The sequence below is a fragment of the Osmia lignaria genome, chromosome 4 (genome assembly GCF_051020975.1).
Source record: "Osmia lignaria lignaria isolate PbOS001 chromosome 4, iyOsmLign1, whole genome shotgun sequence".
Taxonomy (NCBI): domain Eukaryota; kingdom Metazoa; phylum Arthropoda; class Insecta; order Hymenoptera; family Megachilidae; genus Osmia; species Osmia lignaria.
In genome coordinates, this window is record NC_135035.1 from 7,703,539 (window position 1) to 7,727,795 (window position 24,257).

At 43.8% G+C, this 24,257-nt stretch overlaps 1 protein-coding gene across 5 annotated transcripts in view; it reads right to left on the reverse strand.

The window, feature by feature from the left end:
- Nucleotides 1-24,257, reverse strand: part of LOC117603569 (zwei Ig domain protein zig-8) — a 119,262-nt gene that overhangs the window by 24,783 nt on the left and 70,222 nt on the right. The gene's annotated exons all lie outside the window — the stretch shown is intronic.

Below are 24,257 nucleotides of genomic sequence, written 5' to 3' on the forward strand. Positions count from 1 at the left end.
GGCCTGAATTTCGCGTAAATTATTTCATCGTCGCGACTGCCACGAATTTTCATCGCAAATACTGGCTACTGGAGATATCATTCCGGCAAACGAAATATCTGGGATATTGATTGAACCACCCTGTCGGAGGGTAAAGCTCCGATATTACGGTGTGTTGGACGAGTCGCCCGGGCCACCCTTGGAAAACTTGGAAAATCAACGATATGTCGTTCGGTCGAAAATAAAAACCTTGTGATCTCTGTAACGTGAACGATGGTCCTCGCATCGGTCGTGGAATTACGATCGTCAAACGAAGAAGGCACACGCGCGGGCACCGGGCTTTCGCTAGTTAACAGAGAGGTTTCGTTTTAATCCGAAAGCAGCACGGTGGCGGAAACGTCAAAAACGGTGCGCCGGGTTTTGAACTTAAATCAATTTAAACTCTCGCAATATTCCACTAGCCCCATCAAATTCTATCGTGCAAATATTGGTTAATACCGTTGCAACCGGTCTCGCAGAAATATTCAAACGTTATCCCGTGGATTTCACCCTCGATCCCAGTGGATACGAACGCCACGAGTTCGTGTATCGGGGCTAAGCGCATCCGGTTCGGGTCCGAAACTTCAAAGCGGACAAACGAAGAGCTTGGTAAGAGATGGAAAGAGGCGAGCTTTGGGAAATTTCGCGTTACCCGCGGTTACAAATCGATCTCTACGAGACGACCCAACGTTTCTCTCTTTCTCTTTCTCTTTGTCCAATCCACCCTCTCTCCGACGGTGACCCCGTTTTTCGTAGACACCGGCCCGTTCCCTGGTCTTTTTCATTTGTTATTCACAGGTCGGTGATTTTTAAAAGAAAGCCTCCGCAATAATTATTACCGTGGGCAATCTTTGGCCCGCATTCAAAGAAATCGTCTGTTCCAAGAGCATCCCGAGCGCGACTGTCGTCGGTATAGGATGGAAACAGCGGGGTAAAAATCGTCGGAGAGGGGATGAAAGAGGGTGGGTCGAAGAGAGAATATAATGAGGGAAGCCTTACGGGGTTTACAGGGTCTATATTCGGCTCGTCATTACCGTCGTTCGTTTCTCGTGTACGAATTTCTTCGTCTACCTCTCTCTCTCCATTCTTCTTTTTCCTTTTCTATTACTTCCTCCCACGACTTTCCACTCAAGGCCATTATGTTACCGGCACAATGAGGATTTTGTGGAAACGATTGCTGATTTTGTAGCTCAAGTACCACGACAGATATAGAATGAATGGAAAAATTGAATCGATAAATACTCTTTTCTATAAAATTATTACCATTGTATTTGTAAATACGAGATTAAAATCTCTTGATTGTAACTCTCAGCTTTCGATTATTATTTCTTTCAACATTCATTTCCTGCTTCTTCCAACTCAACTTAACTCTATTACAGAGCATTCTTACGAGACAAGGTCGCAAAGAAAAGTTTAAACCGCTTTCGTACGAGTCGAGAAAAATACTTATTGAATTTCTAAGAATAGTTAACCCTTTCTCCGGCTCGAGATAATGGAACGTCCTCTAAGATGCTGCAAGACGATGCCTTCTTCCGCGGATACCTCGTTGAAAGGCATGGCTTTTCTTGGACAACACCCTTTGTCTTGATTAAACGGTCGAACAGAGATTCGTTTCTCAACGAACGGGTTCCTTTACCGTCGCAAAGGGGATGCAAGTGGTGTCAATGGGCAAAGTCGCGGGACAAATAATGGAGCGTATGCAATTACGTGGACAGTTAATTTCGGGATGCTGTATTCGTTCCGATCTCGACGAAGGAGCTTTGCACTCGTCACTGAGCCTTGTTCAGCCGGTCAGACAACGAGTTTCCGCTAATAAGCTTTCAAGAACAGGAATTTAATCCTTGAAAAGCACCAGACCTCCGGTGTCCGTACAACGTCCTGTTTATTCCGGATTTCCGGCATCTGAATATGATTTAGTGAGCTGTCAAACTATTCGCAATTATGCTTTTGATTTTCGAGCTGTATGGACAGTGTTTAACGGGTAGATTAATTTTTGTCTGCAAACTTTTCCAGCTAGTTATCGATACAATGAAAATTATCTGATTCGTTAACGCTTGTAATTATTACTCGGGATCAATCCAAATACCGTCAAGGGCCAATTAGTTCTTTCAGAAATCCACTCCTTCATCGATGGTACTTTGCTCTGCTTTTTTTTTTCAATATTCCTGCAGCAGACCATGGAAATCTACTTTCTTAAACAACTTTAACGAGCTCCTATTTATTACTTATTATCACCTATGCAACGTTATTCGTTTAATTAAAATCACGTTGAGCATTGCTTTTTATGAATCATGATGTAATGAAAAACGTAAATTAATGACGCGGAATAATAAAATACAGTGTCAATTTCCAAAGCGTAATATTCAAACGTGAATTCGAAAGACCTAGAACATTAATCAACATTTCATAATGCGCCCAGAGGTCTGCTGATTACACAGACTGAATGGAAGTGCGAATCTAGTGAAAAAGTCAGTGAAGAGTCAGCCGTGTAAGAACCGGCTTGAAAAGGGCTCTCGTGAAAATGCTAAAAATGTGCGGAAGGTTTAACCCAATCTTCTCTAATTACATCAACCACCATGTTCCGGGCGTGCATGGAAATTATAATTGTTTCTCGAGATGTTTTTTAAACGCATACACCGTCACACACGTTCGCGATTCTTGCACCCTTTGATTGACTGCGAGCATAACCACGCGAACGGCGCTCGTTATGTACCAGCCAGCCGGTGTAGCATCGTGGTTACCAACCCTTTCAACCCCATTCGCATCCAGCCGAGGGACGTCATCACCGTAAGCGACGTCTCGCGTTCCACGACGCCGGAGAGGAGCTCGTCTCGCAGCGTCGAGGTTTCTTCTTCAGTCTGTCCGCAATTACGACGCTTCCATTGAAAACAACCCCCCCGTACAATTGTTACGCACAACGATCCCCCGTGTCGAAGTGCTCGAGGGTGTGCCAGCGTTCGCTCAACAGCCACGGATGAAATTTCTTGCAGAGCTTTCCTTAATTTCGTTCGTTATCTTCGTTCCACGAACGGGAAATAATTTTCCCTTTTCTCATTTCTTCTGAATTCGATCGATTCAGTCGTTCGACAGCGAAGAAATTAAATTCATTAAAGAGTATTAATTTTGTCATTCATGAAATATAACTTCAAGATAATTTGTTGTACTTTGATACATTTTGCTCTTTTTTGGAAGAATTTTAAGGTAGAAAAGTTGAGAGATGCACCGTTCAAGCAACGCCTCTTAAGTCTGTTTTAATTAAAAAGTTTAAGACACGTTCGTTCCTTCCATTTATCACCTTCGCATCTTCCTCGATCGCCAGGGTTCTACGCTCTTTTGCCGATACATTATTAAACAATTTTCTTTATTACACAATCGTAGACTTGAATATCTCTTCTGTTTCCCCGCTTTCGAAACTTTCGCCTCGCTCGAGGCCCTCCGCCGTCCGAGATGCGGGCGCAGCGATGTTTTAATTACTGCGATAATAATTAACGCGGAAACTCGATGCCTGTACCGGTGTACAGGTTTTCGATGAGAGATTAACGAGAGATCGACGACTGAAGTTTCAATTTATGAAACTCTTTTTTTCCATAAAAAGAATCATAATGAAGAGAAGAATATTTTCGAACCCAATTTATGCGAATATCGCGTTTCAGTCTCCAGTTACGTTTTCTTGAAGAGGTAAAAGGAGTGCGGGGAATATCTTTCTTATCACAACTGTGTTCATCATGACAGCTGAAATAAACGTGACGGAAAACGATTCACGACCCGCTATCAGTCCTAGAAGTTGTCCCAATTACACGAAAGCTTGGTCAACCTCAATGGCAGCAGTCTCGGAGCGCGATCAAAGGAACGTCAGCATTGAAAATCACGACGTAGCTCTCTCTGGTTTTCGATTAGTCGGCCACGCAATATTCCCTCCCTTCCGGTCACAAGGCTTTTTTTTTATCATCGTCAGAGAAGAAACGAGACCGCGACGTCTGGTATCGAGTCGCGACAGGATCGATTAGCAAACTCATTTTCGCTCGTTGCACACAGAACGCAGACGTCGCGTCGAGTGAAATACACCGTGGGCAACGAAGGGCTCCGTTGATAAAAAAAAAAAAAGGGGGAAAAGAGAAAGAGGGCCGGTCGTAATATTCCACGATCGTTATTGCGAACCGCGTATCTCCGATGGAAATCATTTTCGAGCCGCAGTCTGCACACCTAACCATCATCTCCGTTAATGACTGTCGCCCAGACCCGTCGAATGCCTGAATGCCAGGGCAAAATACGAGCGTGTCGGTGAACGAAGGGAGAAGTGAAAAAAAAAAAAGGAAGAAATTCCACCCTTCAATCGACGAAGAGGGTGTGCGCGGATAATACGTATACGTCTCGGTTCTTCGCGCCTCTTTTCGAGCTCGAAACCTCCCCCTTTTTTCGGCACCCCAGTCATTGTCCGAGATTAAACGCGAGGGCGCGCGGCCAAAACGCTTCATAGAAGTCCGGCGAAGCGAGCCGGATCCCCCGAGTCAAAAGCCTCTTCGTTAGACTTCTTCGCGCCGTTTGTTTTTTTATTCCTCCTCGAACCAACGCGGGACCGCAGGATTCTTTTTACGAACGACCTGTTCGAGCCGGGAATCGATCCTGGAAACCCGCGCTCTTTCGAGTAGTCGCGAGTTTAACGAAGTCCCTCGTTTCCAGGATTTCATGCGTCGATTCCGTAATCGTGGTTGGAAAGTTGCCGCGATATAAAAGTTTCGCGTCGTCCTTCCGTATGGAGTTTCTATACGGGTCGTCCCAAAAATAGCGCACAGCTTTTGGAACACTCTGTACTTTAAATCGAAGAGTTTTCCAGTCGAGCCCCATTTTTCCTCGCGATCAGCCGTGTCTTACCGAGATGTTCGACGGCTATTTAAAATGCCAGGAATATTCCGCCGCTTTTCTTCGGGTCGTTCCCATATCCGGGATCGTTTCACGCATGAATCCCACGGAAACGGTGCTCGAGCTCCTCGGCCTTACAAAAGGATCAGAGCATACCTCCGGGAATACTTGGGTAGCTCTTTGAAACGATCGAATTCAGTGTCATCGATTCTTCGACTCTTTCATCGTTCACGGATTCGGCCGCGAATGCCCAACCGGGATTTCCGCGATCCCAAGGAACCAGGAGCATTGGTTATCCATGGAAGCGCGAGTTCGGAAGATTTAGGAGAACTGGAGCTCTCATTTGACAGCCAATTACAATGGCACCGGCAATAGCGTGGAATCGAGCGGCGGAACTACGGTCGGAGAACACTGGCCGAATTGCTACCAATAGCGGTGGAGGCGTGCGGTTTGCGACAGCTCTCTAACCCATCCCTACAACCCTTTGTCACCCCACCGAGCACCCATCTATCCCTACGGATCGGTGTCACCATTCGACGACCCTCCGCGTCCAAGCTTTACCCTTCGATTCGTTATTCAGAAGCTGTTCAAGGGTTTACGTTCGGGTCAAATGTTGGCTGGTGCGAATAACGACCGACATAGGGGATGATCGCTGGCGTAATTGAAACACCATAATCTCCCATCGTTCTATTATACCACCCTGTTTTTAAAAAATGCGAATCTGATGCAAGGAATATTCGTTCGACTCGGTGCAACGTAACCGGAAGAGGAAACCCATCCGCTCGTAGCTTTAAACCAGCGTATTATCGCTCGAAGCGGAAGGGGTGAATGTTACGGCTTAACGGAGTTTCCCATACAACAATAACTTAGCGCAGTCTCATAACCAACATTAGCGAAGCTCTTACCAGTAGGGTGCCTGTAATATTCGCACCATAAAATCTTACAACAATCGCGACCGTGTTTTCTTAACTTGCGCGATATACTCGAAAGCTATGCGCTGACGAACGCATCGTTGAATACGCGAATCGTTGCTGCACCCTTTCGAAGCTAAACAGGCGAAACGCTTTCGGATATAAACGGGAAATAAAAGCAAAGCAGCGGAACCGAAGATGCGAAGAATTGAATCTTTCAATTTTAGCTTCTTTTCGAATATTCTATCTTTTTGAAATAATTTCTGAAACATCGATCGACCATCGTCGAGATCGCCGAGCGAAACAATGAATGCTGCAATTATTTCAAAGGACTTCTCTGGATCGAACAGCAAGAGAAGCTCCATTTGTCCGAAGATAAGGGTCGCGTATCATCGTTCCGTTTGTCTTAACAGAACCAACGACGCGTGTTTCACGATGCGGCTGCTAAAGATAAGACGTCAGAAACAAAAACGAGCAAGATAGCTGGACAAAAGGTAGAGAAATGTCCTGGTGGTCTTACGTGGCCGAAGAGACAGCCGAGCGAAAGGAAAAGGTAAATGGTGAAACACGCTGAAAGAGCGCAAATCATAACCGATTGTCCCTTGTTTCGACGCTTTGTTCTAACGTGTTCCCGCACTCGGATGCCATTTGTCTGTTCCTTACTTTAGAATCGGGACCGCCGCTTGCCTTTTCTTGGATCCTTTCTATGTTCCTCCTCTTGTCTCTCCCCTTTCCTCTCTCGATGGACGAGCTGAATAGCCAGAAAAGCAGACATTCAGGCTGAGAGCCGTAGCCGACAAGAAAATAACGAATGAACGAGGCCGACGAACGTACTCGTCTAGACGAGAAAATGGACGCCTTTGTGGGACACCCGGGAAGAAATATTACAGCGATTTTTTCCCTTGCTCCCAAGTCGAACTATCGTTAGCGGAATTTCAACTAGGATCGTTAAGAAAATTCGAATATTCAAAATTTAATTCTCGATATTCAATATTAAACAAGTTCCATCGACGTTGCTACACAAATGGCACACCAGGTACCATTGTTTGCTTCGACACGTTGATTACAATTATCTGATTATTTTGTGTCGATGCGGTAGCGTGTGACATCTGCGATGCAAGTAACGTATCGTCAATACGATTCACATAATTTTATTCCATGTACACAGGATTATCGATTACCTCGTGTAATTAACGATCGTCACGGATTCACGATTGCGTATTACTATTCACGTAGAGAATAAAGCGTTCGATGAAATGCAAAATAAATGCACAGCCTGGTACAAATATTTTCGATGCACCGTCTCAGACCGTCTTTCGCATCGGGTTCAATAAAAAGCAATAGGAATCAGACTTTCAAAGGAAGATTTCAACGAGAAATAAATGGCGAAAACTCGAGCTCCTTCAGGCTCGCGGAAAATGAGAAAACACCGGCATTGGGTCGTATTTTCAACGACCAATAAACGTTGGGTTGTTCTGGCGGACCGGAAATTAAGAGTAAAGAAACTGGCGGGTTACCAGATCGCGTTAGCGAATCCCGGCGACTAATAACGAGAGTCGACCCAAATCTTGCGACAGTCACTGGTCAAAGGTAGAAATAACATTTTTTTGACCCGATCTATCAAGGAGAGAACAACTTTGCGACGATCAAGATCGACGCGGTGGAAAAGGAATCGCGTGTCACGGGGTGATTGTTTGAGGAAGATCAGAGAAGCGGCTGCTTGGCGTGCTAAGCACGCGTACAATCTCTCTGGCTACTTAGGCGATCCGATTTCCACGAAACTTTGTCAGGAAATTGAGACACTTTCGAGGATACGAAGGAAATTCAGTCGGTCTTTTATACGAGTTCTGCTTTCGGAACGTTTATCTGGCTGTTACCAATATTTACTGGATGTTATTAAACTGAAAACTATATTCAAACACCCAAATTCCAATCTTACATTTCCTAATATAAATTTGTTATGCTAATATTGCATTATGTGTCCATTAGCTCTACTTTCTATAAACATTAAATTATTAATAATTTTATTTGCAAAATGTTCTAATTGAAATCCATAGAGCAACCTATGAATTTCACTCTGAACCATTGCTATAAATAGCAACCAATCATTTCATATTAGAAACGTTAATGGAAGGATTATAAAGTGATTTTGATTAAACTTTAAATTAACATAGAATAAGTGCTATTTCGGGAAATTTGTATTATTTTAAATTCTTCCTTTGTTTTCCTTACTGGGTCATCGGTAACCCTGATACTGGTGAACGCGTTAAAAATTGATTTCAATTCGTTCGTTGCAACGAAATGAAAGCAAAACGGTGTCGCGATCGCGCGAGCAGATACACGCGGCATGATCAACGTTATACAGGGAATATCTGTTTCACGGGAGAATAAACTGCTAAATAATTTGCCTGGTGGTACGTGTCCAATCGGAAGCCGCTAAATTCAGTTCCGCGTCCGAATCGATTTCCGCGGAGAATACATTAAAATGATTGATTTAAAATCGGTCAGTGATTTTTAACACCACTCGCGATAAAAGCTTCCCCTTTCGCTTCGATCTTCCACGGTTCGCCAAAACAATGTGATTAATGGTCTCGGTATCGTTTCCAGAAAATCATCTTTTTTCCCATTCACACGAAAACGTATCCGCAGCGAAGTTATAAGGCGTTCGATTTCCAGGTAACTATTAAGTTACCGCAAAGTTGTTTCCTCGGAAAGTTTCAATGAAAGAAAGCACGCGAAGGAAATAACACTTTCGAGGGTGTAGAGAAAGGCAAACACGTAGTTCGTTACGGTGACAAATTTACTCGCGGCGAAACACGCTCGCGTATCGACCGGCTAATGTACATAAATTTCTGTCGCGAATTCAGCCTCGTTATCTGCATCCTCCGGGGCATATTAAAAGCACGAAACTTGCCGCGTCAGATTGTGCAGGTTCGATCGAGTCTACTAATTAATGAAACTCCTGCTCGTACCCTACTATCATTCGCGATTTCTCCGATCTACCGTCACCTCTCCAGCCGTGCCAATTATCTGTCGTTAAATCTGTCTGAATGTTGATTTACCGAAATCTACTCGAACGATAATTAATACACTCGGGCTTAATTGAATTTAATCAAGGGGACCGGCGCTCCGACTTGAAGTGTGTATAAAGGTTTAGTTACGAATTCAGGTAGCGCAAGTGGGGACTGAAATGTTAAGTGATCGTTAAATGTTAATGATTGCTCGCTAATGAGTTTCCTACGGTGGTCCGGTTGTAAAGTTCAAGCTACCGAGCTGGGTGTAAAATTTCGAGCTGATGTCGTTCACACTTACCGCCACGATGGTAATTAAGAATTTCATCTGGTCGAATAATTAAGAAATGAAAACTGTATCCACGATTCATGGAATCGTGAATGAGAATCACCGTTGACAGGGAAGTTCGTGAATGCGTCGTACATGAAATGTTTTCATTGTTTCAAGCATTTCGCATGAAAGGCGATTGTATCGTGGTCATGGTATTCAAGTTTCATGATTTGAGTTTTGCTTACCAACTTTGTGGTAACCGGAACGTGGGATACGAACTTTGGGTACAGATTCGTCGCGATCGAGCCTTATTCTTCGCGGTATATTTGTCTAGTAAATAATTGGAACTTATTCCCTGGGTAACTCTTTATATTCTCCAGCTGATTTATAACTCGCTACATTGCCCCAGGATTTTCCGTCGGAATAATATCACTCTGCGTTAACAGTGTACGCGATGTCGCGGGGTATTACTTTGACGGCGTGTCGTCGAAGCATGTTACCGCCGACGGAAATATGGATAATTTCGATCGTTGCGTAACGAGAACCGCGCAAATGTGAAACACTGTTTGTAAACAGGCGGAAAGCAAACAGTCGGGAACATCGCTTACATGGGTGATCGAGAGCAAAGTGGGTTCGGATCGTGTACCCGATGGAACGCGTTCCCATGCATACATGGTTATGCAACCGCGTTCGAAATAATATTCGATTTACTCTGGATCCAACGCGTATACCTGTCATTGCTCGTCATTAGGCGAATTAGGGAAATTTGTCGTTGAATAATATGCACTGATGGAACATCATTCGCAATAAAGAATTTCCATAATCGAATATTGTTATTCAGGTGAGAGAATTATAAAGAAGAAGACGAAAAAGTTAATTAATTCCATAGAAACTTTGCTCGTAATTTTGTCCGTGTCGATAAATTGGATTCGTTATTAGAAAGGACGTCGGAACGAAGGGGATACAAGTAGCCTGGCTGGCAGCCTTATCAATGATACGCTACAACCTTCGCGCATATTTAAGGGAAAAATATTTGCACCCCCGTCTTTCAAGCGTACCGTTCGCCTCATAGCCCGTGGCGTGTACCTGACAAGGAGATATGGCGTGCCATGGCATTCATTAGCACGATACTCCGACCGCAAACAATCCATAACGCGTTACACTTAACAGCAGGCGGGAGATAAGTCGGTATAATTTTTCGAAGATAACGAAACGTCCGACGTAATCCGGACGATATGAAAATTAATCACTAAACTTCTCGCCCCAGGTGCGCCCGTTCCGCTTCCCTTGTCATCGTTAGGGTACCACGTCAACGGACGTGGTTGAATACGATTTTGCATTGAAAATGATGAACGGTGATGGTGTATGGCTGTCCATGATGGAGGTTGCCATTCGTGACCGGACATTGCAGTTGGTAACACATTGAGTCCGACTACTGCCACTGTCTGTCTGTGTACGCGGTTAAACTACTTGCGTCTGACCATACGTACGGTCGTACTACTGAATTCTGTACATGATCAATCAATAGTATCCGGACGTGTCAGATTTTTTACTCTACACTATGTGAATATTTCAATAATAAAAATAATGAAATTAAATTACTAATTTCTCTGTATATTCCTATGTAAAATAGAAACAAAAATAATTAGTGGAGTATACGACCTCTTAATGGATTTGGCACCTTATAGATAACTGTAGAATTTCAGCCGACCAGATTATTGCATATTCTGCGATATAAGAAATTTACTGGCAACAAGCACAATTCCTTACATTTGAAAGAAATGGCTTTCGAATAGCTCTCTCAAAGCTTCCGCGAATTCCATCGAGCACCGTTTTTCTCCAAAAGCGTCGAACTAGTTACGGTAATGCCCGGACACGTGCATTTTTACCAGCCACTCTCGGATTCAAAAGCCGCCAACCCCCTGTCCATTTTTCCCTTTCCACGTGCCATCCCCCTTCGAGAAACTTGATGTAGCAACTCGACGTGTCCGACCGCCTACGACAACGGCGAGGAACTTCGAGTTCGGTCACAATGAAATCGACGAACATCGAAGTCGAACGAGTGGAAAAGAAGGGTAACGTTGCCTGCATGTTTTCCACCCCATTTGCTATTTCTTTCATAATGTGTGCACAGGCGAGTTCTTCGAGGCGTCGGAACTTGGACTTTCCAACCGAGACGGTTCTCTGTGCTTCCCAAACGCACCACTTCCTTTTCACCCGACGTCAACCGCTTCACAAGCGAACCTGTCCGTCGAATTCCCTCATGCGTGGACGCGTGTATTCGTGTCGCCCTTTCGAGACCCGCTCCACTGGGAAACATAAATTTTCTGACGCCGCGGCAATGAAACAGGGATGAATTATGGATTGACCGTTTCGCTGCGCGTTATCGCAGGTGAATAAATAAATTTTCGAATATAAAGAATATGTTACTGGAAAATGTACCAGCTTATATAGAATATCAAAGGGAACAAGTGGAACGAACACCTTTTCGAACTTCGTTGAATTTCATCCAACTCGCATACCTCCCTAATACTTCATCCCTTTCGAAAATTGCATAGACGTTAAACAGTGCTATTGCACGATGATTTTGCCCCGGGTTCAGGTGTCACATAGTTGGCCCGCCATCAGAAGCAACTTCAACCCCATACATGCAACAGATAGCTGGAATAGTTGAGCTGAATCCACGCAGGAATTTCGTTCGGCTTAATAAGCAGTTTTAATTATTAACGTAAAAGCTTCATCAGTCGGAGCATTGATGAAGGTATGTTCCAATGAAGAGGACAATTAAATGGATAGTGGTTCCCAAACCATCGCGGGGATATTTTTGTTAACGCATCGGATGCTTGTTTCAACGTCGCGGTTGAACCGTGCAAAAGCTTACAATTACAAGGCTTAGAAATTTCGACGTGAAACTCAGGAAAGCATGCGTCCCGTGTTTTACAACTCCAACGACCCGTGTCGGGTAATCGTGAGAATGGTGGCAGAAATAAAAAATTTCCAGCTCCCTGTCTCCTCGGTCTTGGGATATTGTTGCGGTACGTACAAAAAATTCCTCGAGTGTCCTATCGCGGTTCTTCGTTACCGAAAGCTATGAATAGAAGGACCTGATTCGTATCGCTGAATAAGAATTATTTTCTCAATGAAATCATCAACGTTTCTCCGAATCGAAATTTTGCAAAATGACGAAGATAAAAAAGAACCGTTACCTGCCTACGTCGTGCTTCATCGTTGCAAAAATTTACGAGCTGTAACAAACGCGGAGTGTAAAGCGACAGGTTACAAGAGAACGGTCAGGTGTACATACACGAACAGCGGTCCTGTCTCGAAATACGTATGCACAGGCGGCGATTGCTATCGCTTGCCAGCGATATGTACACCGGCGACGTAAACACGAGGATTCGGCATACTGGGTGGGTAAACAGTGCATTCATAGGTGGAAACTCGCGGATACGATGTAGACCCGGGCTCGCTCAGACGGATGTGTATGCACGTGAACGAGGAACGGTGTTAAGCGGCCGACTGGATGCATACTTATTCGAGCGTGCACGTGTGTATAGTCCGCACGTAGGTGTGTACATACGTCTGGTCTAATCCACGTGACACGGGGACCCGCACGAGTTGTATTAACATAAGTTAAGCGAGATAGGCGGTCGAGAAACGAGCACGGTCGAGGGAGTTGTTTAAGAGGTATTAACACGGTTCGCGGGTTAACCGCTGGTAATAAAACAGCTGATTTTAAAAGCTTCTCAGAAATAAATGAAAATTCGACGGAGAAATTTATGGTAGAGGAGATAAAAATCTTAAGTGGTTTATCTATTGAAATCTTGCGGTATTCCACGTTGCATGCACTCGCCTTACGAGACCGGCTGCGCGGAAAAGAATGAAACGGGTCACGGAAAGCTGTCCCGAGAGAATTATTTCCATTTAACAGCTACGTTCAGTCCACCCTCTGGCTGCTTCGAGTCCGGCAGCGCGATAACGAGACGTTTGCAATTATTCAGAGAGCCGATAATTATGGGGAGTTGTTCCGCCCAGGGTGCCCGATGCAATTTGCCCTGTCACGTCGGTCCTGATTTTTCAATTCCGGCCAGCCTCCATTCCGGCTATCTTTCGGACCGGATTTCCCGTGAAACTTAATGAGGCCGTTTTGCCTTTGTGCAGTAAAGTGTCCCAGGCTCTCTGATCTCTGTGTATAAATGAAAATATCGTCAAAGGATCGAGCTATCAATCTTTCTAACGATGAACAATAATGAATTTTCTTAGTAACAGGAATCTCGTGACTGTGATTATAGAAATTTCGTTTTCGCGACAGAAAATATTTCATTTCTAAGCAATTCGACTAATCCTCCTGCGATTCAATCATGGAAATTGTTGGTGGATTCGGTATCGGTTGTCGTCTGTTTACACGAGAATCAGAAACGTCTAAGAAATTTAATATCAGGAATACTCGAGGATGGTTAAGCGAGAAGCAGCTGGAAAATTGAAATCGTTGGCTGTTGCAGCGCCGAATAAGACTGTCTTAATATAACACATAAAAGGACGAACATCCTAGGGAGAATATAAATCTCTTTTTTATCCTGCCGCAGGAACGCTTGGAATTACGGAAATTATTAACACGTTCATAACCGTGACCCTCGGGATATTTCCATAACAGCCCCGGCTTCTCATAAGTCTCCTAGGATTCCGGAATGTCATTCGAACGAGGAAGAAGCAGAAATGTAACCCGCCAGTGCTGTAACGGCAGAGTGAAACGAAACGAAGAAAAAAACAGAGAAGTGAAATGAAACGATTGTAACTGGATTTGGCCAGACTGGGGGACCACGGTGGATAGCTAATTAATTCGTCGGAAGTGAAATTAAATTCGTACATCGGGGCTAGAGGTTGGTACAGGCAGGTGATGTACGGTCACGTGCTAATTTCCATTGGCATTCATTTGCAAAGTAATTAAAAAGGCGCATAAACGGGGCAAAATAATATGCCGGCCGTTGGGAAATAATTAAACGACCGATAAAAGAGGGATCGAGCGAGCGGGATTAAAATAATCTTGAATTCCATCGAAAATATTGGTCCTGGGAAATTGATATCAAACATAAAATGCTTGGAATTGATTAGTATCGATTGTTACATATTCATTGAACTCTATCGAATTTCGATAATTTATTAAGATTTCAATTTTTCCTCCCCTCTTGCGGGATCTTTTCTCGCGATAACCTTTTCGCCGTACTTTTGGCACGGGAATAAGAAACGAGGATAACTTTTACAAAGTTACTTGGACCGTGCAAAGACCGAGAGCTGTACTAATGCCAATGCCACCGTCTAATTGAAATAATGTCTACTTCGTCGTTTCGAGGCAATATCTTCAGCCGGAAGAGCAGCCTCGGTGGAACGCAATTCATTTCTTGCATTCATTTCGAAATCTTAATGTTCATTTGCACGAGCCGGCTACTGCTTGTAATTACGTATTGATCCGTGGCCGTCCAACGGGCTCGCACAGAAAGAAAATCAAGGAAGTATTCCACGAAAATTCCTGTCGTCCTTTTCCTTTTCATTCGGCTCCCGTGAACCTCGCGATGATTATACCGCCCTGTGTACCACGCTAAACGGCTAAACTTTCCAGCCTCTTTGCAACTTATCTTCCCTGATTCACTTTGCCAGCTCGAGCATAAATTATTTAGAGTTCTACCCCTTCGGTGCAGCTTGATGAACATCCAAGGAATTAGTTTTAATCCGTCTACTTTCCAAGATGCTTCAACGGGAAGAATGAAGATGTTTGAATGGCGACTAAACTTCCTCTCTGATATCTCATGCTATTTACCTGACTGAACATGCGAAAATCTTCCAGTATATGAAAATGTAAAAGATAACAATTTCCAATGGTTTGACTTAAACATAGACCTTCAATTGATACGTTACAGGACGTCGTGTTGAAAAGGAAGTTAATAACGCGTGAAGTTTCAGTCGCACACGTTCGTTAGAGAAACGCGAAATTAGATAGTGGCAAGTTGGACAGTCGTTTCCTATCAAGGAAGAACAATAGAGGCTATTGTAAAATTCTCGGTGTAGTGCGAATGTTTTGCGGTGGAGACACGTGGTTGTACAATGTACCAGCGATGGTAATGTATGTTATCACGTAGCAGCCAAAGGTCTGTTCCGTTGTGTGTGTTACACGTCCCGTACTCGAATCCGGGGCACGTACGCGTGATAAATGCAATAACGTATAAACTGCGGTGAGAATTAGAGCCCGGTGGCGATTTATATCGAGGCTTTTCGTTCTCCAGAGGCCACCGGCCGCCATGGAGTTGGCAAAACCCCATCAGTTTCTGACCGTGACTCGCGAAACTTCCGCGGATCGATCGTCCCTCCTGACCGATTTATATCAATCGTAAATAATAAAAAAAAGAAAAGGTGTCAGATTCTCGGCAATTTTTGGAAATCGCGTTCGATTTCGATGTAGCAATTTCGAAATTCGAACGCGGTCGAAATAAAATATCCTTTGGTCATTTCCGAAACACGTGACGGAAGCGTAGGAAATTGAGGTACAGTCTGGAGATCTCGTTTCCGTAGCTTTACCTCAGACAAGACAATCTCAAGAAACGGCTGAGATTCGCGCGGTCGTATATTCAAAGGAGGACAGTGAGAGAATCAGTCAGATTAGGGTTGAAGTGCGGAAAATTAGGTGTCAGTGTGGAAAGAGAAAAACAACGGAGGCTCGTACTCATTGTTCCTATGCATTCATCTTTCGCTAGCCTCGGGTACCGATATTTTTTCACCACTTGACAGATTCGATCAGCGTTCGCGAGTTTCCTCGTGCCGCCTTTTCACCGTTTCCTGTCAATCTTTCACCCAACCTCCATTTGTTCCTATAAATAAACGTTTCGTCCCGGCTGAAGTTCGTTTCCCGTATATCCATTTTCTTCCGATTCACTCGAGAATTGCAAGAATCTTTGCTGATTAATCTGGTTTGGAAAATACTCGAGAGAACACGGTGCACGAATTTCGAGGACACTCTACCAAAACCTCTTCGTTGTAATCGGATTATGGAATACAACTTGGATGTAATTTGACGTGACCCGATTATGCCAGCGTTCGTGTTTACATCCTCAGGTAAGGTAACTTCGTTGCAGTACCGTTACGCGTAACTCCGTTGTATCTAGTACCATCGTGGATGAAATTGCGTTAAATAACGAAGATGGATGAAATACATAAGGAAAGATGATTCTTAATCAAAACTATGTCATTTCGGAATTTCTCAATGATTTCGTGTCGTTAATCAATTTTTTAAATTGTAGGAGAGAGGAGAAAAAGGAGGAGAGAGGGCTGATAACAGACGATCCCTCCTGACGAACTCCTGTACATTTGAACTGCATGTCGAGCGACCGCTAGCGAGAACGCTCCGCTTGATCTCATCTCGCCGCCACCTAGCGGTCCTCGGCCCGAACCAAATGCGTCCTCCCCCTTTCCACTAAACGCCTACAAAATAAGAATTTATCTTCTTTCCCCGAAAGTAATCGCATTACCTATCAGTCACACTTCCCATCATCTTCTCCAAACACGTCCCCTTAAATCAGCAAGGGAGTGAAATTTCCAAGAGCAACATCGGAGGCCATTATCTGGCACGAGTATACCTTCAACGAAAAGACGTTTCTCGACGCGGCAGCCCCGTAATCGTAACAGAGAACGCGTTACACGAACGATACGAAACGTGTACACAAGATAGAATAGCAAAGGGGTGACGATGCAACTTCACTTCCACGACGTACAAGCATTACTAAATACGTTTGAGCTGTTCGTAAAGTAACAACGGTGCATCTGTAAATGTGCTACGTAGAACGGTGGTAGTAAGCCCGTGGAAGGTGATAAGCAAGCTACCAGGTCAAAAGAGAGAATCTCGACGAGCCTGGAAACCTGGTCGAAGTAAGGTGGAAGGGGTTTGAAGAGGGTAGGCTAAGACAAGGAAATAGCTTCGTGAGCTTTGGGGACACGGGACGATTCCTTGGAGTGGGCAAACGTGTCAAGTTGTCTTAGGCAAAGCTAACACTGCGATACATTCCCGTGTGTGGGTGTGCACGCGACACGTCGAGGCACTAGAGACACAATTTTAGTTAGTGTCCCGTTTCACCTCTGCCCTTTCCTCTCTGTCCCTTTCAACGTCGCCTGCTCTCTTCTTCTCAACACAGATACATCTCCGTCTACACGTTCGCCAGACGCGTTTCTTTCTCTTCGTCGCGTCACCGGAAGCTTCGTATCGCACCTGCGCGTTTCCCTATTGCATTTCATCCCGACGACAAAAGAGAAGAGAACCTTCGATTGATATAGCTGGCTTTCAACCAAACGCTCGGCGCGAGTATTGGATCTTGTTATTGATGAATTTATTAAGACCCTGATGCATCCGTCTTCGACGACAGGAAGCTTCAATCGAGGCAATGAAAACACGCCCCGTAGGAGCGGTGCTCGTCAGAATTGCATTTCAATTTAAGTCTCAATTTTCACTGTAACTATCACTCGTTCTTCCATTAAATTCGATACGCAAAGTTTACGCATCCCCTGTCTCTTACTGTTTATAACTTAATAATTCCCGTGTAATATCGTGTACGTGGAGAGGATACGTACCTCCTGTTATCGAACAGGAAACGTCTTTCGGTAAAATCAAGGAGAAACGAGGCGCAAAGTTGTACAAAGAAGAGTTACGTAACTCGAGTAGAATCGAGTTTCCCATTAAAGCGGATGCACCGTAGCCCAGTGATACTAAGCAGATTGCACGTATAATGGGGTAGTCGTCCTGTAAGTAAGCTTACGTCAACAGCTTTATGCTGTACACGTGTAGAAAATCTGGCTTGAGAGCTTGGATCAAGCTCGATTACTGTTTAGAACGTTTTCCCGTTGTCACTGCTACACTTTGCTGACGCGAAACATCGTTTCCCCATCGACAATGACCATCAGCGTCAAAGACTAGGTGCATTCAGTTTCAATTCTTGGCGAGTTCAGAATTCGAGCTGCAAAAAGTCGCTTTGAATTCTGTTGATTGAAAGGTGGGAAAGGAAAAAAAAAAATAGGTGGAACGGTTTTCGGATCGTAAGTACGCTTGTTGCAGCGTCGAATCGGTCAGCTATTCAGCCGCTTTGAAATTGTAATGACAGTGGAGTATGCTCGCGTATCAGCGTAATCTGGCGCAGTATGGTTTCGAACTTGCATCGGTTGGAACGTTGCAATTCATGCGATCATCGTTATGCGTTACCCCGTTCCAGCGTCCAAGGCTGAGTCTGACCGTAGCCGACTCGCAGAACGGCAGGAAATCGAATAATTCGATTCTGATCGCTTTAACGTTCGCGCTTCCCATTGGTGCATCGACGGTATTAAGCGGATTATCGAAAACGTAGCTGCCGACAGACCGACAGAGAATTGTCGTTCCGTGCCGACATTACATCTAATTGGCATCTAATGAATCCTCTCCGTTCAAGATCCTTCTCCAGTTTCCTTAATTTCATCATCTAACTTGCACCCTCCGATGTTGGACACCATCTGGCAGCTACGCCAGGGCGTATTTGCGCAACGAGTTCACTAGCACGAGTGATTTAATCGAATAGTTGAAAAGATAGTAATTCTGAATAGCGAATTAAGGTACAATAGAATTTTCAATATCTGAATGCTCGACATTTCTGTTCTCCGAACAGAGGGATGGAATAACGTTTAATAACAAAGGTCAGTATTTTGCAAAGGAAATTGAATATGAAAGGTAAAGCAATGTTAACAGAGCTCATCATTCAACAGTTATTCTACTTGGCCTGACTAGATACGGGTTCATTCTACTGGACACACATGTGAATTTCTGTTCGTACAATTAAATTAAATTTTCTGTAATACGAATTTCTAATTAACAAGTACTAGATTCAAAGAAAAGACTGGAATATAAGAGCAGTTCATTGTAAATGTTAATAAATGAGCAGGGAGGAGATATCGTGTATCTATACTACTTGGTCTGACGCAGTATGTGTTTATACTACTGAAATCCTTATTCCACTGATTTTTGTTTGGAAGGTAGATAATTTTCGAAGTAAAAATAGAGTGTTTCTAAGATTAGAATACTGAGCTAATACGACTGACAATTAACAAATGCAGAGCACTCACCGCGTTAATTAATGCAGAACGCACTAAGTCGACCAATTACATAAATTGCAAGCGGCACAACTCCATTCTTCTCCGGTTTTATTAAAAGGACGTTGCTGTAAGTCACTGCAGGGTATTAGCCTCTCGGATTTAACTTTAAATCCAGACTCACGGGAGCAGAATACACAGACCTTACCGGGAGTACAAAGTTACATATACGTTCCATATACCACTATCCATTTTCTTGAACCTCCTTGGACGAGCGACCGCATACTAAAAGAGGAAGATTCAAAGCTTGATCTCCGTTTACGATTTTCTGTAAAATTCTACTCGTTTCTAAACTTCCCTAATGTTCACCGAATGTTATTTGAAGAAAATTGAACGACTTCAAGAATTTACGTCTACGCACTTGCCTAGTGTCCATTGTTTGAGAAAAAGAATTTACAGGAATGGAAGCGCAAGGAAAGTCAAAGAAATTTTAAGTTCTATTTGGCTGGTGTACGATTAGCCGAATGAAATCACGACGGATAAGAAAACCGCGTGCCCTTTATCTTCGTTTATCCTCCAACAGCTGAGCACTTTCATCGAATCCCAAGATAGAACAATCTTGTTAAAGAAAAGCTCGATCACGTAGCATTTTCTTTCGGCCATCGAATTGGTAAAAGAAGTGGCGTAATTATCGGTAAAATTACGCTGGTTACCATCGTGGTTCCCTTATCTGCATACACTATTATACTTCCGGCTCGCTCGCCAGAACTTTCTGAATAATCGACCGTGGCTCGGAATGGTGGACGTTATCGGCCACCCTAAATGGAATTTCTAATTCGTCGATACAATTAGAACCGCGGAGCCAATTTGTGGTCCCGACGCGAAACTTTCGCGGTTCGTTTCGCCCAAGATACGGATGTAAATTTAAAGTTGTTCCAAAACTCATTTTCAAGTTTCTCGTCGCTCAAGACATATGCTTTGGCAGTTTGGAATGAAAATTACACTTTAATTTTTCCCTCGGTTATTTAATTCGATTGAAATTATGTTAAAAAGCAATTAAAATATGAGCGTGATAACAGTTTGCAAGACATAATCGCTCTTTGTTTATTCGTTTATTTCTCTCAGCAGGGAAGCTCAGAATATTTCCACCATTTTCTCTGACCGTGAACCACTTAACTTGGAATATAAATTTGAGAACCCTCAGATTTTCAAGTCTACGGTCCACAAAATCAATGCCACGTCAGTGGCGTTGCTCGCTACGAGGGTTGTCGGTTTACGAGTTACGAGGAGCTGCGGAGGGTTGTTGTCGAACAACCCCCGTAGCAGGTGGTTGCGCGATCTCACTCTCCTCTAACCGTGTATTTTTTTTTTTACGACGGGGAAAAGGGACGAGACTCGCATAATATAACTGCATCGACGAACGATCGTGTAACTGATTTCTTTTTTTTCCTTTGATACGCGAGCCCACTTAATGAAGCGCGAACGTTTCGTCGAAACGCGCATTTTATTGCGATTCGTGCGAATGCGATCGGGAAAATTAATTAACGCGACTTTGATGAGTTTACAACGACGAAACGCAAATACTACCCTCGAATCGGATGTCCAATTGAATACGAGGAAAATTCAGTCCTCTGTTGCACTCTCCCTTCAAGCTACTTTTTGATAGCTCAAGTGTAATTAAAAATAAAATGAATTTAATTAAACTACAATGGTATATTGATACTCCGATGGCCAACTTATTTATGAATTTTATATTTCCCTTTTAAAATTGCATCTGGAACCATTAGTGTCTCCAAGAAGTTAATCAAAATTTCGTGCAACAGAAATCGGTTTCTCTGAAAAAGACCCAGCTCTCAACGAATAACGACCGCAGATTGCATCGAGTGAATGCGACGAACGAGTAGAGCACGTTTCCCGAATAATGGAGATTTATTAGGCGAGTATTTTTACGCGAACGACCGCAGGAAAAAAAAAATATACGAGCACGGTATAATCCAGACTGCAAGATCGACTGATCAACAATAAGAGTAAAATGGACACGTAGACACAATTTGCGAAACTATACACCGTGCTACGGTTTGCTCGCGCAGCTGTGCACTTCTATATGTATATCGCTTAAATTGTATGACTACGGTGGAATGTACAAGCACTATCAAACTCGAAACCACCCACGTACACATAGAACAGAGTCTGTGGTTGAAGTGCGTTATTCGGAGTGAATTGGAGTAGCTTGACGGGGGACGAGACTCGTTCCTTGTATCTTCTCGACTGATGAATGTGTCTCGTTAGTCGTCACTTGCCTTCGTAATATCACCAAAATTCGGCTATTACCCCCTACCTTCCATGTCGACGTCGTTTGTATTTTTCTCACTGCTTCAGACATCCCACGTTTCCATTCCTGCTTTTTATTATCATTCATCGACCATTTTTCAGAAGAAACTGGCTGCTTTGCAATCAGCTCGTCGTTTAATCGGTTCGTTCGTTTACAACTTTACGTTCTGTAAAATCATTTAGAACCATTTTTCGAGCAGTTCGCTAATGAGGCAACGACTCGCGCGTCGAAATCGCAACGCGTTTCTCACATCCAGGGGTGCAATATCAGGTCAACGAGACGGTAATACACATAGAGAATAGCCGTCGGATATTGAGCTGCTAAACAAACGCCATTGGCGGTGATTTCGCGTAGAACACCGCAGGCAGCTGGTATTAAGTCCATTCGATGAACAGATCGCATTCGAAACGCATCGCTGCACCGTTTTAGAGCCAGAAACAGCTGTTTCGATCCAATACGATCGAATTTTCAAAAAATCTAAACTATATTACAGATCCATAGATTTAATCATTTGTTAAATAAAAGGAGGATCAAATTCGACTGATTCCTGCGTTGATTTAATTCTTTGTCTTAGTCGAAAGTAGAACCGCGGAGCGGTGAAATTCACGATTATGCAAATATGCAGGAAGCGCAAGGAAGAATCAGAGTTTCCGTAAGGAGAGCGAGCACGCCTTGGACCGTCCTTAAGAAAGGACACTTAATATTAAGCGGAAAATGAGCTTAATGAGAGCATGTCGCGAGTAAAAAACTTGCGAAGGGAGAAGCTGGCTCGAGGGCGAGAATGTTCACGAAAGGAGAAGGCAGATTCTTTCTTTTCTTTCTTTTTTTTTACTTTCCTCTTTTCTACTTCAACCCCACCTCCCCCTTGCTCTTCCTCCTCTTCTTCTTCTTCTTTTCTTTTCTTTTCGTCGCTTTGGGACCTCCTCGACCACTTGGCAGCCGTTCGGGGAAAAAAGTTTGGTCGAAAGCTCGTTACTTAGCTTGCGGACAGAGCTTTAGACGCCGTTTAGTGAGTAGCCGGCGACACTCTCTTTCCCTTCGCCCACTTATTCCAACTTCTTCTCCTTTTTTTCCGCCCCTGTTTTCTTGTTCGACCAGACGGAGGGTAAATGCGTCCCGGTAACGAATGGCGGGTTCGTTAAAAGGAATCGGAGCGATTTCGTATTCCCAAAGAATCTTTGCGCTGATACGAGGAAAAAAGTAGCGTTTAACGCTCGCTAAACTTCCGAGGAATTATAGGGTGAGATCGTCGGTATTAAGATCTGCTAAAAGATTAGGTGGGAAATCTTTTGATAAACAGAAGGGGTCCGACGAAAATGAACAGGGGTCTATTAAACGAGGCTGAATGCTCCTGAGAAAATGAAAATCTCCATTCGAGTTTGCACAGATTGAACACATTTTTTCTTCGATATCAGAAAAAAAGAATCTCCTTCGAGTGCTAATAAAATTTTATTGTCGAATAAAGAATCAAGCTCTGTGCCCCAAAGATAGCATTGCGAAATAGAAAATTAATAAATCAGCCAAGATTCACTTGCCACGAAGCAGTACACCGTTCCAGGTACCCTTCGAGATAGCGAAGGAAACGTACAACCGAGCAAACACCATTGTACCACGTTTCTCCAATCTTTATCAGTAGTGCAGTATCTTTTGTAGGAAGAAGAGTGGAGGGAAAATCATAGGAGGAAAGCGAAACAGAAGAAGCAATTGTACGGCCAAACGATAACGATATCCGTGAAGAGGAATAAGGGGGATCGAAAACAATTCGTGTCAGATTGTCGCGCAAAGCCCCCCGGCGAATGGGCTTCAGGAATCACCGTGGAAAAATCCAATGGACGTGGTCTCGGAGCTTTGCTCCCTACTCCGGCCATGTGCAACGACGCGAGGCTCGTTATCGAAAATACCGTGTGTTCCTCCAGCCGAAAGATATTACGCACCAACACGTGCGACGTGACTTCCTCCTCGTTGCGCCGCGGAAAATGGCTGCAGTCTGAGCACGATCTATGTCGATGTTCCTGTAAGCCAGCCTCCAAACATACGGCACGTTTCCTCGCGGTTTTAAACGTTCGCTCGTAGACCGTGGGAAACAATTAACATTAGCACGATTTTATTTCATTACTCTGAACGTTTCATAGAGTTTATAAGAACACTGTCCATAGCTTATCCGAAAGCTTTACTCGTTTCTTTAGGGATTATGTGAATTTTATTTATGAGATTCCGCACAACGTCGCGGCCACTTTCGGCTAACGGCTACGTTTATTGTTTCACGCGGTTCCGAGGCTGTATCGCGGTTGCAAGAACGCCTCTCGGTGGCTCGTTTTCACCCCTGAAACGCGTTCGCGGAGATACTCTTGGCCGGCGAACCGAAATGCATAACTTTGGAAAATGCGTCCACGGCGAACCGAAGTAGAGCTTCCGGTTAATGCGATTTTATGCAAGCTTCCTAACTAACTTTATACCGGTTTGTTTCCGCTATTCGTTTTGTCAAGTCCAGCGGAAAGTTTGATTGAATTATGGTAAGCATTAGAAAGTGTTTATACTGTTCTAGAATTTTGTTAGAATCAATGCTTCCGGCCATCGAGGTTGAAAAAGGAGCAGTCCAAGTAATATCCTGTGCTTCACGACCGACTGCTTTTCCATTATCGAATATTCAATTAAATAATCCACGGGTTCTTCGAAGTGCCAGCTTTAAAGGAAGGTTGCACTATAAATTCTACCTTCGCGCTTTGGCGAAACTTGGCCGGGATCTTGTTATAATTTAGGTA